This window comes from Pseudochaenichthys georgianus, chromosome 20 (assembly GCF_902827115.2).
Source record: "Pseudochaenichthys georgianus chromosome 20, fPseGeo1.2, whole genome shotgun sequence".
NCBI classification, from domain to species: domain Eukaryota; kingdom Metazoa; phylum Chordata; class Actinopteri; order Perciformes; family Channichthyidae; genus Pseudochaenichthys; species Pseudochaenichthys georgianus.
The window spans coordinates 13,706,836-13,720,652 of NC_047522.1; positions in this window are offsets into that span (position 1 = coordinate 13,706,836).

Genomic DNA, 13,817 nt, shown 5'->3' on the forward strand with positions numbered 1-13,817 from the left:
AAGTGACGGCAGTACCGCTCCCGCTGCTCCGATTCTCCGGCCCATCTCACGCTCCATTGTTCCCTCACTCGAGAACAAGACCCCGAGATACTTGAACTCCTTCACTTGGGGTAAGGACTCATTCCCTACTTGGAGTGGACAGTCCATCGGTTTCCTGCTGAGAACCATGGCCTCAGATTTGGAGGTGCTGATCCTCATCCCAGCCGCTTCACACTCGGTTGCGAACCGATCCAGTGAGTGCTGAAGGTCGCAGACCGATGAAGCCATTAGAACCACATCATCTACAAAAACAGTGGTGCAATCCTTAGTCCACCGAACTGCAGACCCCCTCCACCATGACTACGCCTCGAAATACGATCCATGTATACTACAAACAGGATTGGTGACAAAGCGCAGCCCTGGCGGAGGCCAACCCTCACCGGAAATGGGTCCGACTTACTGCCGAGGACCCGGACACAGCTCTCGCTTTGGGAGTACAGAGATTGGATGGCCCTGAGTAGAGACCCCCTCACCCCATACTCCCGCAGCACCTCCCACAGTAACTCCCTGGGAACTCGGTCATACGCCTTCTCCAAGTCTACAAAACACATGTAGACCGGATAAGCGTACTCCCAGGCCCCCTCCAGGATCCTTGCGAGAGTAAAAAGCTGATCCGTCGTTCCACGACCAGGACGGAATCCGCATTGTTCCTCCTCAATCTGAGGTTCGACAATCGGCCTGACCCTCCTTTCGAGTACCTTGGAGTACATTTTCCTGGGGAGGCTGAGTAGTGTGATGCCTCTGTAATTGGCACACACCCTCTGATCCCCCTTTTTAAAAAGGGGAACCACCACCCCGGTCTGCCACTCCTTCGGTACTGTTTCCGACTTCCACGCAATGCTGATGAGACGTGTCAACCATGACAGTCCCTCAACACCCAGAGCCTTCAGCATTTCCGGGCGGATCTCATCCACCCCCGGGGCTTTGCCACTGTGGAGTTGTTTGACGACCTCAGTGACCTCCCCCCGGGAGATTGATGTTGATCCCCCGTCATACTCCAGCTCTGCCTCTAACATAGAGGGCGGAGTTTTCGGGTTCAGGAGTTCCTCAAAGTGTTCCTTCCAACGCCCTAACACTCCATCAGTTGAGGTCAACAACGTCCCATCCTTACTGTACACAGCTTGGATGGTTCCCTGCTTCCCCCTCCTGAGGTGTCGGACAGTTTTCCAGAACAACTTTGGTGCCGCCCGAAAGTCCTTCTCCATGTCTTCTCCGAACTTCTCCCACACCCGCTGCTTTGCCTCGGCCACGGATGAGGCTGCTGCCCTTCGGGCCTGTCGGTACCTTGCAACTGCCTCGGGAGTCCCCCAGGATAACAAATGCCTGAAGGCCTCCTTCTTCAGTCGGACGGCTTCCCTGACCACCGGTGTCCACCAGGAGGTTCGAGGGTTACCGCCCCTTGAGGCACCTAGGACCTTGAGACCACAGCTCCCCGCCGCGGCTTCGGCAATAGAGGCTTTGAACACCGACCACTCTGGTTCAATGTCCCCAACCTCCACAGGAATGCCCGAAAAGCTCCGCCGGAGGTGTGAGTTGAAGGCCTCCTGAACTTGGGCCTCCTACAGACGTTCCCAGTTCACCCGAACTACACGTTTGGGCTTACCAGGTCTATCCAGAGGCTTCCCCTGCCACTCGACCCAACTCACCACCAGATGGTGATCAGTTGACAACTCCGCCCCTCTCTTTACCCGAGTGTCCAAAACATATGGCCTCAGGTCCGATGATACGATAACTAAATCAATCATGGACCTTCTGCCTAGGGTGCTCTGGTACCACGTACACTTATGAGCATCCTTATGTTCGAACATGGTGTTTGTTATGGCCAATCCATGACTAGCACAGAAGTCCAGTAACAAACCACCACTTCGGTTCAGATCAGGGGGGCCGTTCCTCCCAATCACGCCCCTCCAAGTGTCTCCATCATTGCCCACATGTGCGTTGAAGTCTCCCAGCAAGATTAAAGAGTCAATCAATCAATCAATCAATCAATGTTTATTTATATAGCCCAATATCACAAATGTTACATTTGTCTCAGTGGTCTTCACAGTGTGTACAGAATATCAGTATGACAATACGACACCCTCTGTCCTTAGACCCTCACATCGTACAAGGAAAAACTTCCAAAGAAAACCCAGTTTAAAGGGAAAAATGGGAGAAACCTCAGCCCCATACAGGACTCTTTCCAGGGTCTCCAAGAAGGCCGTATACTCTGAACTGCTGTTGGGTGCATAAGCACACACAACAGTCAGAGTTGTCCCCCCCATAACCCGCAGGCGTAGGGAGGCGACCCTCTAGTCCACTGGGGTAAACTCCAACACCAGGAGCAGCTAAAGAATATTAGCCAAGGAGTTAAGGAGCTTTCAGATCGCCAGGAGGGTTTCCAGACCTCCGTCACTTCACAGGTGAACCATCTGGCAACACAGCTCCACGGGCTTCTCTCTCATCTGGAGGCAGCTCCCACAGCTCCGATTCCTGCTACTCCACCTGATGCCAATCCTGCTGTGAATCATGCCTCTCCTGTTCCATTGGGGTTTGCAGCACCGGAGAAATACTCAGGAGAATCGAGCAACTGCAGAGCCTTCTTAGTCCAGTGTGATTTACATTACCAACTTAATCCAGCAGCTTTTGTATCTGATGAGGCTAAGATAGCGTTTATGATCTCCCACTTAACCGCCAGAGCTGCCGCATGGGCCACTGCGGAGTCGTCGAGACATTCCAATATCTGTAGATCCTTCATAGCGGTCAAAGACACTCTGAGCCGCATATTTGATAATACCTCACCTACCGGTGACGCCACTCGGGCCCTCATGCAGCTCAAACAGTACTCAAGGCCCGTAGTAGATTATGCCATAGAGATCCGTATCTTAGTCATAGACAGTGGCTGGAACACTCCAGCATTAATAGATGCCTTCCGCAATGGACTCTCAGAGACGATTAAAGATCACCTGGCTCCATTAGAGTTACCACAAGACCTCGAATCACTCATTTCCACGTCTCTCCGAATTGACAATCGCATCAGGGAAAGAGAGAGAGAACGAGGCCGAGTCGCAACAAGACCTCCCAGCCACCAGGGGCGCTCTCGGGGTAGGCAGTCCTCATGGGATTCCTTGTTCGCCTCTTCATCAGGCCCAGCAGTGACAGCGCCACCACAGGCACCGGAGGAACCTATGCAGCTCGGGAGAACGAGGATTTCTCCAGAGGAACGACGGCGCCGCCTGCAGGAGGGATGCTGCTTCTACTGTGGTCAAATGGGACACCAGCAAGCGACATGTCCGGGAAAAGGGCATGCTCACCAGCGTTGGTGAGCAAAATTTCATCTGATTATCCTCCTTGCACACTCACCCAGGTAGATATCACTGCCAATAGTCAGACACACACTATGGGGGCCTTAATTGACTCTGGGGCTGATGAAAGTCTCATAGACTGGGGTCTAGCGAAACGTCTCAATATTAAGACTGTTCCGCTCAAACATCCCGTCAATGCCAGTGCCCTAGACGGCAGACATATGTGTAGAGTCACTGACTGTACAGAACCCATGCAAGTAACTATTGACAATAATCATGTGGATATGATGCAATTTCATCTGTTCGATTCTGCACAGCATTCGCTGATTTTGAGGTTTCCCTGGTTAAAAACACACAACCCACATATAGACTGGTGTTCAGGACAAATTAAGGGATGGGGAGAGAATTGTGAACAGTCATGTAAAGCTCCACGTACTGTTGCAGTGGCTGATAGTAGCTCAGACTTTCCTGACCTTTCCAAGGTCCCCTCTTGCTACAATGACATTAAAGAGGTTTTTAACAAAACCAAAGCACTATCATTGCCTCCTCATCGTCCGTTTGACTGTGCCATCGACCTGTTACCTGGCGCACCCATCCCTAGGGGGCGCTTATATTCTATCTCAGGACCAGAGCGGGCGGCCATGGATGACTACATATCCTCCTCACTGAAAGCAGGGATAATCCGTCCCTCTTCTTCACCTGGATTCTTCTTTGTGGGGAAGAAGGATGGGTCTCTAAGACCATGCATTGACTACAGCCCATTAAATGACATTACGGTGAAAAACCGCCACCCACTCCCGCTGATGTCTTCAGCTTTTTAACTACTTCAGTCAGCTAAGGTGTTCACCAAGCTCGATCTGAGAAATGCCTACCACCTCGTCAGGATTAGAAAGGGTGACGGGTGGAAAACGGGGTTCAACACACCTAGCGGACATTACGAATACAGGGTTATGCCTTTTGGACTATGCAATGCTCCTGCTGTTTTTCAAACTATGGTCAATGACATTTTGAGAGAATTTTTTAATGTGTCTGTTTTCGTGTATTTGGACGATATTCAGATTTTCTCTCCAGATATTCAGTCTCATGTCAGGCATGTCCGCCAAGTCCTCCAGAAGCTTCTGGAGAATCAGTTGTATGTGAAAGCTGAGAAGTGCGATTTCCATGCAACCACTGTCTCTTTCCTGGGCTACATTATCACCGCCAATCAGGTCCAGATGGATCCGTCCAAGGTCAGTGCAGTGACCGACTGGCCTACTCCAGATAGCCGCAAGAGAGTCCAACAGTTCCTGGGGTTTGCCAACTTTTACCGAAAGTTTATACGCAACTTCAGTTCTGTAGCCGCTCCTCTACATGCTCTCACCTCTTCTAAAGTTTCCTTTCAGTGGACCCCCCAGGCCGAGTCTGCTTTCCAGTGCCTCAAGAAAGGATTCACCACGGCCCCCGTACTCACGGTTCCCGGATCCCCAGAGACAGTTTATGGTTGAGGTTGACGCGTCCAACGAGGGCATAGCGGCTGTGTTGTCCCAGAGGTCCTCCAAGGATAACCGGATGCACCCCTGCGCTTATCTATCGCGCAAGTTGACCTCAGCAGAAAATAACTATGATGTGGGGAACAAGGAGTTACTAGCTGTCAAATCAGCTTTGGAGGAGTGGAGACACTGGCTCGAAGGGGCGGAGCAACCGTTTGTTGTGTGGACAGACCACAAGAACTTAGAGTATGTCAGAAAAGCCAAGAGACTCAATTCACGTCAGGCCCGGTGGACTCTGTTCTTTAGTAGGTTTAACTTTACGTTATCCTTTAGACCCGGTATGCAAAACCGTACGCACTGTCTCGTCTCTTTGAGCCTGTCCCTAATGCCAAGAAACCTGAATCAATCCTCCCACTAAACTGTGTGATTGGGTCGGTAACTTGGCAGATAGAAACAGATGTGAAGCAGGCTAATGTTGTGAGCCCGGCACCTACTGAGTGTCCAGACAACCGTTTGTTTGTCCCTGTGTCTTTACGATCTCAGGTAATCCACTGGGCTCACACGTCCAAGCTCACATGCCATCCGGGGGTCCGGCGAACTATGTTTGCCATAAAACAGCGGTTCTGGTCGTCGGCCATGAGAAAAGAGGTCTCTGAATATGTGGCGGCCTGTCCAGCGTGCGCCCTGAATAAGACTTCTTCCCAGGCCCAGGTGGGTCTGCTCCAGCCCCTCCCAGTGCCTCAACGACCATGGTCGCATATGTCCATGGACTTTGTGACTGGATTCCCCCCTTCCAAAGGTAACACTACCGTCCTTACAGTGGTGGATCGGTTCTCAAAGATGGTACATTTCATTCCTCTGCTCAAACTTCCCTCTGCCAAGAAAACGGCAGAGGTCATGCTTACTCAGGTGTTCAGAATTCATGGTTTTCCCAGCAACATAGTTTCAGACAGAGGTCCTCAGTTCACTTCCATCTTCTGGAAGGAGTTTTGCCAGCTCCTCGGAGCCACCGTCAGCTTGTCCTCCGGTTATCACCTGCAGTCCAACGGTCAGACAGAACGCCTGAATCAGGACTTCGAAACCTGCCTCAGGTGTCTCGTGTCCCAGAAGCAATCCACTTGGAGCGATCATCTGACCTGGGTAGAGTACGCTCAGAACACTCTTCTATCGGCTGCCACTGGTCTCTCTCCGTTCCAGTGTGCGAACGGATATCAGCCCCCTCTCTTCAAGGTGCCATCCGCGCACGCTATGGTTCGACGCTGTCAGCGGGTCTGGGCCGGTGCTCGGCAGGCGCTACTCCGGACCTCGACCCGGATTAAGTCAGCGGCGGGTCGTCACAGACGTGCGGCCCCCCTCTACAAGCCGGCACAGAAAGTCTGGCTCTCTACCAAGGACCTACCTCTTTATGTTCATTCCAAGAAGTTGGCACCAAGGTTTGTGGGTCCTTTCCCAGTCTCAAAAATCATTAACCCTGTCTCTGTGCGTCTCAAACTCCCCAGGTCCTTGAAGGTTCATCCTACGTTTCATGTCAGCAAACTCAAGCCAGTTCAAGAGAGCACTCTGGTTCCCCCCTCCAAACCCCCCTCTCCACCCCGGATCATTGATGGTGGCCCGGTGTACACGGTCAGGAAACTTCTGTCGGTCTGCAAACGGGGCAGAGGATGCCAATTCTTGGTCGATTGGGCTTGAGGAACGTTGCTGGGTCTCCTCGACTTTCGTGGTGGATAAAACACTCATAAATGACTTCTATTATCGCCACCCTGAGCAGCCTGGGCCGTCGGGAGTCGGCCCTAGAAGGGGGGGTACTGTTGTGTCCCGTCAATTATGTTAGTTTGTTATGTATTTGTCACGTTCATGTTTGTTTTGTTTGTTTCACTTCCTGTTTTATTTTGTACTGCTTGTCTCATTCCAGGTGCCTTTACTTCCTTGGTTCTTGTTTTCCGCCATCGTCAGCGTCTGCCCCACCCCTGATTGTTTCCACCTGTTCCCACTTACCTCTTGTATATATTGTCCTGTCTCCCCTTGTCTGTTGTCAGTTCGTCTTGTTCGTCAAGTCAGATCCAAGCAGCCATAGAGAGACCAAGTACCTTTTGTGATATCCTCCATGAGAGCGTTTTGTTTTGTGACCGTTTTGTCACTCCCTCTGTAAAGAGTGTTTCTTTGTTTTTGATCCATTAAAGTTTATTTTTCTTCAAACCTTTTCGTCTCCGGGTTGTGCAATTGAGTCCTCATATCAGTGAGTCACGGTTCCTAACAGGGAGACAGGAAGCCAGTGGAGGTCTTTGAGGACTGGGGTGATGTGATGCCATGATTTGGTATGCGTGAGGAGACGTGCAGCTGCATTTTGAACCCGTTGGAGTCTGTTGAGGGATGTAATACTGATGCCGTAAAGAAGTGAGTTGCAGTATTCAAGGCGGGAGGAAATGAAGGCATGGATTAGTCGTTTGGCTGCGGGGCGGGTGAGAGAGGGTAGGATTTTTGCAATATTGCGGAGGTTGAAAAATGAGGTTTTGACTGTTTGGTGGATGTGAGGTTCGAGGGAGAGGGTGGGGTCAAAGATTACGCCAAGGTTGCGTGCCTGATTGGAGGGGGAAACAATGGTGCCATCGATGGTGAGTGTTATGTTAGTGACCTTGCTGAGGGTGGATTTGGAGCCGATTAGGAGGAGTTCTGTTTTGTTGCTGTTTAGTTTGAGGAGGTTATGTTGAATCCAAGTTTTAATAGCTGTCAGACAGGAATCGATGTGGGTAAGGGGTGGGTTATGGAGGGATTTGGTGCTGAGGTAGATCTGAGTGTCATCAGCATAGCAGTGGAAGTCCAGGTTGAAGTGGCGGAGTATCTGACCGAGGGGGAGGATGTAAATGATGAAGAGGAGGGGGCCAAGTACTGATCCTTGAGGAACGCCTTGGGTGACTGAGGCTGTGGCAGAGGAGTGGTTGGGGAGGGAGATGAAGTGGGATCGTTCAGTGAGGTAGGACTGGAGCCATCTGAGTGCAATACCTTCAATACCAATGTCCCTGAGTCGGGTGAGCAGGATGTTGTGGCTCACGGTATCAAAGGCTGCACTCAGGTCGAGGAGGATGAGAATATTGAGGGAACCAGTGTCAGCAGAGGTGATGAGGTCATTGAGGACTTTGACGAGTGCAGTTTCTGTACTGTGGTGAGGACGAAATCCAGACTGAAGGGGTTCATAAAGCTGGTTGGTTTGGAGATGGCAGTGAATTTGTTTGGCTACAATACATTCAAGAGTTTTTGAGAGGAATGGTAGGTTGGAGATGGGGCGGTAATTAGTGAGGGAGGAGGGATCAAGACCAGGTGTTTTGAGGATTGGAGTAACAGCAGCCATTTTGAAGGCAGAGGGGACGGTTCCATGGTACAGCGAGGAGTTGAAAAGGTTAGCAAGATAGGGGCAGAGGACGGGGAGGAAGGACTTCAGGAGAGGAGTGGGTAGAGGGTCAAGGGAGCAGGTTGTGGGATTTGAGGAACCGATCAGATGGAGTATTTCAAGTGGGGTAACCAGGTTGAACTGGGGGAGGCGGCGCTGGGGAGGAGGAGTCAGGAGGTCAAGGGAGATGGGGGGAGAAATGATAGTGGTGGAGGTTGGTGGAGATGCTTGTATGTCAGATGGAGCTGAGAAGGAGTGGTTAATGGCGTTAAGTAGCATGCTATTCCTATTTATTTGTAATATCTGACTGATATCCATTTTGGGAATGATAAACTCTAACCTTTTTCTCCACATGAAGCGCAGCGTAAGTTCAAGCAGGAAAACTGGCTATACATTCATTCACCTCATAGCTAAATATAATCAGCTCATCGTGAGTGTTCTCTTTCAACCAATTACATTTCACCACAATCTCCAGCAGCCAATCATTGTGCTGCAGTCAAATTTTGAAGTTAATAATAATAATAATAATAATAATAATAATAATACATTTGATTTATATAGCACACTTTAAAACCAACGTCATCTCAAGGTTCACAAAGCTATAAGGAGAAAATAATAAAATAAAAAGATATCTAAGGAGCATATTGAATAAAATATGTTAATATAAAAAATAGAGCATATACGGTTTTAAAATAAAGTACAGGACAGTCAGTAAAATGCGATGCGGAACAGGTGGGTCTTGAGGCATTTCCTAAAAACTGAGAGTGAGAAGTTGTTCTCCTTTCTCCTGCAGTCAGTTGTGATTTCAGATGTTGATGCTGCAGCCCACCCCCACCCCATCCACCTCCTGTCATCATGTCAAGTGCCAAGGAGAGCTAATCTAAAGAACTCATCACACCTCCTCTTCATCCCATATCTTAATCTAATCCAGACCTTCAGCATCCTCTTCTTCCCATCTCTTCATCATCTCCCCCAGTGTCTAGATCCCGGTGGGTTTCCTATTATACTCACGTCTGCCTTTCCCCATTAAGATATACGATATCACGATCGGGGTCTAGTCGTCAAAGACTATTAACTATCATATGGCACATGTGTCAATACATTTTCTTTAAGCAAAAAAGGAAGTCTGATTGAACTACAGTTGCCTGGACCACAATGCAATGCAGAAGACTTTTGACTTTTGCTTCAATCACCCACATGTAAACTACAAAACCAGGACATACTTACAAATCAGGAATCCACAAAACGACGTTTCTGAAAAAAAATTCTGTTTACATTTTGTATTCATCTAACCTTCCACTTATATGTTTGATTCCCCTTAGGCTATCTCAAGGCTATTTTAGGCCGTCTTTTATTTTACAAATAGACAAAAATAAGCAATGACAGGTTTTTTTTTAAGACAAAGCGTTATATTTTAGACTTCATATCTCTAAATATACTTACAATATAATGTTAGTTAGCACAACAGCAATTACAGTACAGTATGTTCCCAATCGTAGAGAGTGGTTGAGGTGCCCAGTTAAATGCTCTCCAAAAAATAGTAAGTAGTATTATTTTATACTGTAACTATAATGTGAATGCGGTATGAAAGCACTCCGAGCTGAACTACAGTCTGGATCAAAAAAGGACAAGGGTGCTTTTACTCCCTAAGTATCAGCAGGGAGAGCTTGCTGCTGAAATAAAAAATGGCACTCGCATTTGAAGCAGCAAGCCAAAAAAAGAGAACAGCCAGAACAGAGGAGAACACAGCCACCCACACCTTGGTCCTCACATTGTATTAAAAGGAATTCAAAGATATTATGTCAAATATCAGACCTATAGCATTAAAAAAACATGGGTATTATTTTGCAATTAGATACTTATGTCATTAAAGTTCTACTTATATTACCAGATATACTATAACATGAATATGTTTAGGCATGGATTACAACACATTGTGAACAAATTACACTTTGAATGCATTGAGCAAATGTAAAGGTGGATTTGGGATAGCTGAAAATGCTGTCGATTGAAATTAATGGTAAAATTGTGCTTAGAATGTGCGGTAAAATAAGCATATAGATGTATTTCCTAAATATTTCAGCTTGTCTACTCTGATTACATTTCCTTTCAGGTGATGTTGCAAACGCTCTGCTTTTTCCTGAAATCTAAGCTGTGCTGTCACACTGTTTTATTGCTTTGGTGACATCCATGTGTCAACACTTTACTCTGACTTCCTGTTGGCGTCCCTCTGCTGTAGCCTACTTTATTGTAGGTGTCTTACTAAACCTCCAAACCCAGGCTATAGGAGATTGACAGTCACACCACAGATGGCTTCCCTTTATTCCTTATCACTTATGCCCGTGCGATCACCTTCTCGTGATTTCCTGCCTGAGGTAAGAAGTGATCAGTGACTGTCACACAGTGAGTGATTTCCTGAATGAAAGCCAATCTGGGATGCTGGGATCTACTTGATCAAATTCACTGATATAGGCAAACAACATGCAGGTAACACTTATACTAACACTTTAAGCACTGCTGAACATAAAGCTTGACATCCTCTAGCATTATTGTCCAATATGTATCACTTGTATGTACAGTGGCTGCTATTTAGAAGAAAATTAGAAATTAACATCGATCAAGTGTTTGGTTAAGATGAAATCCTGCATTGTTTAAAGGTCCCCTATTATATTATTTTCAACAATATATTATAGGTCTCAGATATATACAAAACATGTCTCCGAAGTGTTTGACACGAAATACCAAACAGATGATTGTAGCATCCCATAAACCCCTCTGTTTCAGCCCTGTTTCAAAATTGCTGATTCTGTGTCGCTTTAAATACAAATGAGCTGCTGCTGGCCACGCCCCTCTGTGAGATGATTGGTTTAAAAAAAACACAATGGTGCTCTAGGAAGAGATTCAGATGATAAGGTGGGCGGGTATTGGCTAATGGTTGCACAACCCAAAAAAACATTGTGACATCATAACATGACCAAAATCTGATCAGCTCATTTTCAGACAGGTCTTTATATAAATGGATCAGGACAAAAAGAGAAAAAAGATTTGTTCCTGAAACTCTCTAAGTCTCTTTACAGAAAGGAGACACATAATTATGTTCAAAAGACAGGAAAAGTGAATTTTGCATAATAGGTGACCTGTAAAGGAATATTTGCTAGCTAGCGATCTCCCTCTTCTCTGCCTGTCAGATAACAATGTGTCTTGGTGCATTGCTACCACCCATATGAATTGAATAGGATGAAACCATTAGAAATATTTAGTGTATGGTGTGTAACCTGTTTATGAGGGTATAAATGGACCTCGCTTACAGTACATTTCTAGCTTATTTATTAGCCAAATGATTTTGATTACTCACCCCATCCCTAATCCTTGACAGTGTTGACAATGTAAGGAACAAGGTGTGGGTGGCGTTTTCTCCTCAGGCCTGGCGGTTCTTTTCTGTTTTCACCTGCTCCAATACATTGGAGTGCCATTTGTTATTACAGTCCCAAGCTCTCCTTTGTAAATGTCCCCTCTGTGGGACGATAAAGGTATTCTGATTCCTTTCTTGAAACTTCGTAAAAACAGAACCACCCTTGTCCTTTTTTGTTCCAGACTGTAATAATAATAATAATAATGGTTGGAGTGCTACATCCATCAAGCATTATATTTCATTTACATAAAAATGACAGTGTAAAATGTTTATCTTGCAGACATTAAACTGATCACTGATAACTGCATGAACTATTCTTAGGAAGATAAGATTGTAGCAGAACATTGCATTTTATGTTTTTCATAAAAAAATATAAAGTAAACATATGAAGTCTAAATAATTGAACAAAGTCAGTACCACAAAACTGAAATTAATGTTAACATTATTGATATTATTTGTCCACGAATCAATCATAACAGCATGTTTATGGTGTCCGAATTGCAGCACACAAACTTGCAAGATGCTCACTCCTACAAATAAATATGATCTCCTCTCCAACATCTTCGAGTTCCATGGCCGATTTCCCATCAGTGCAGTCTTTCTGCCTGTACACCAGCGCCTCCTTCATATACAGTAGGTATATCTAAATGAAACCACCTTCTTATAGCTTTCCCAGTTTCAAATGGAAGGAGGGAAGCCAGGATTAAATCTGCATTAAAATATCCTCAGTGAATCCAGATCATCATTAGATATATAACATCTACTGTGTTGGAGGTGTTTAGGATAAGACCACTGGAGCAGAGACAAAACAACCAGCGAGTTCATTCTATAAGGATTATTACGGCCCATTTTTGATCAAACCCTAGGGAGTTGTAATCCCCCTTTATGTGGTATATTTAGCTACAAGTATGTACGATGTGTCCACGTACAGGGGATTGAGCTCTATGATCTGGCAGCTGATAATTCCCATGTGAAGAGATTCAATTTGAAGGATATTTTTCTGATTACAGCCCATCTGTGATGGTTATTGTGGGTGAGGAATTCCTGGATAAAACCAAAAGGCATCAACTTCAGCAATGTACCTTAAAAAGATTCCAATTGGTAGATTTGTTCTCAAATATCTATCTCACTTCTCTGATTTGTTAAAAAAAAATCAAGCAATCAATGAACCTCACTAGGGATGTCTTTGAATCATGAAAACAGCGGTATTGGTTGCCTCTCTTCTGCTGATTCCAGACCCCCTCTGCTCATTATTGGTGACCTGTTTTATTGGTTGAGTGACTGCAGGGGTGACTGCTTTCAATGCGCTTTTGGATGTTATAGTCAATTCCCTATACATGTGTTCACACATAGTAGGCACATTTATTTCCAATTCGTATACAAATGTTTTATTTTTAAAAATGTCCTTTGAAAATCAGTATAAATAATCAGTATAAAAAGAGCCTCTCTAATTAAAAAAAAAAGCCTCTCACCAGATGATTTATAGATACATGTAAGTTAGTTTCTATTAGTACTCTGGAAGTTTTCCATTTTCACATTAATTTCATTATGCTATTTTTTAAAGTATGTCTTTTATGGACTATGTATTTTCTTCAATATATGACAAAAAAACCTGATCATCCTAGCAATGGAGGAACACATGGTACATTTTTGTTATGCTGTACATGCAGCCAATCACACTTTATTATCACTCATTTGTTTATCAAACTACGATACCTCTTTCCAACTTGTTTTTGTAACACATTCATAATCTTGTCTATAAAAAAAAATGTATTCGGTATTCAAGATTACATAATATACAAGCCATGTACACTTATGTCACTCATATTTCTGCGTTAACGTCAACATGTTGTAACCTAACAATGATGTAACCTAATAATGTGTGAATGCAATTGGTCCACCGATCTTTCAGTAACCACCGTCCCACAACCAGTAGGACTTATAGGGACAACATTACAGGGCAGATCTTCCACAATAAACATATCAAACCTGTAATATGGAGCAGAACAAATTGATATTCTTTTAGGGTACCTTACTTGTCACATTTTTTAAAGTGCATTTAAATCAAGGAAATGGTGTCGAGGACATATGCATATTTTAAATTGGCGTTGAGGACATATATATATTTTAAACTGGCAGCATATAAGATTAACAACCCATGCAGATGGTTAACACCTCAAGAGAAGGTGCTATGTCCACCTTCGTCACCGCCATCATCACCATGACTG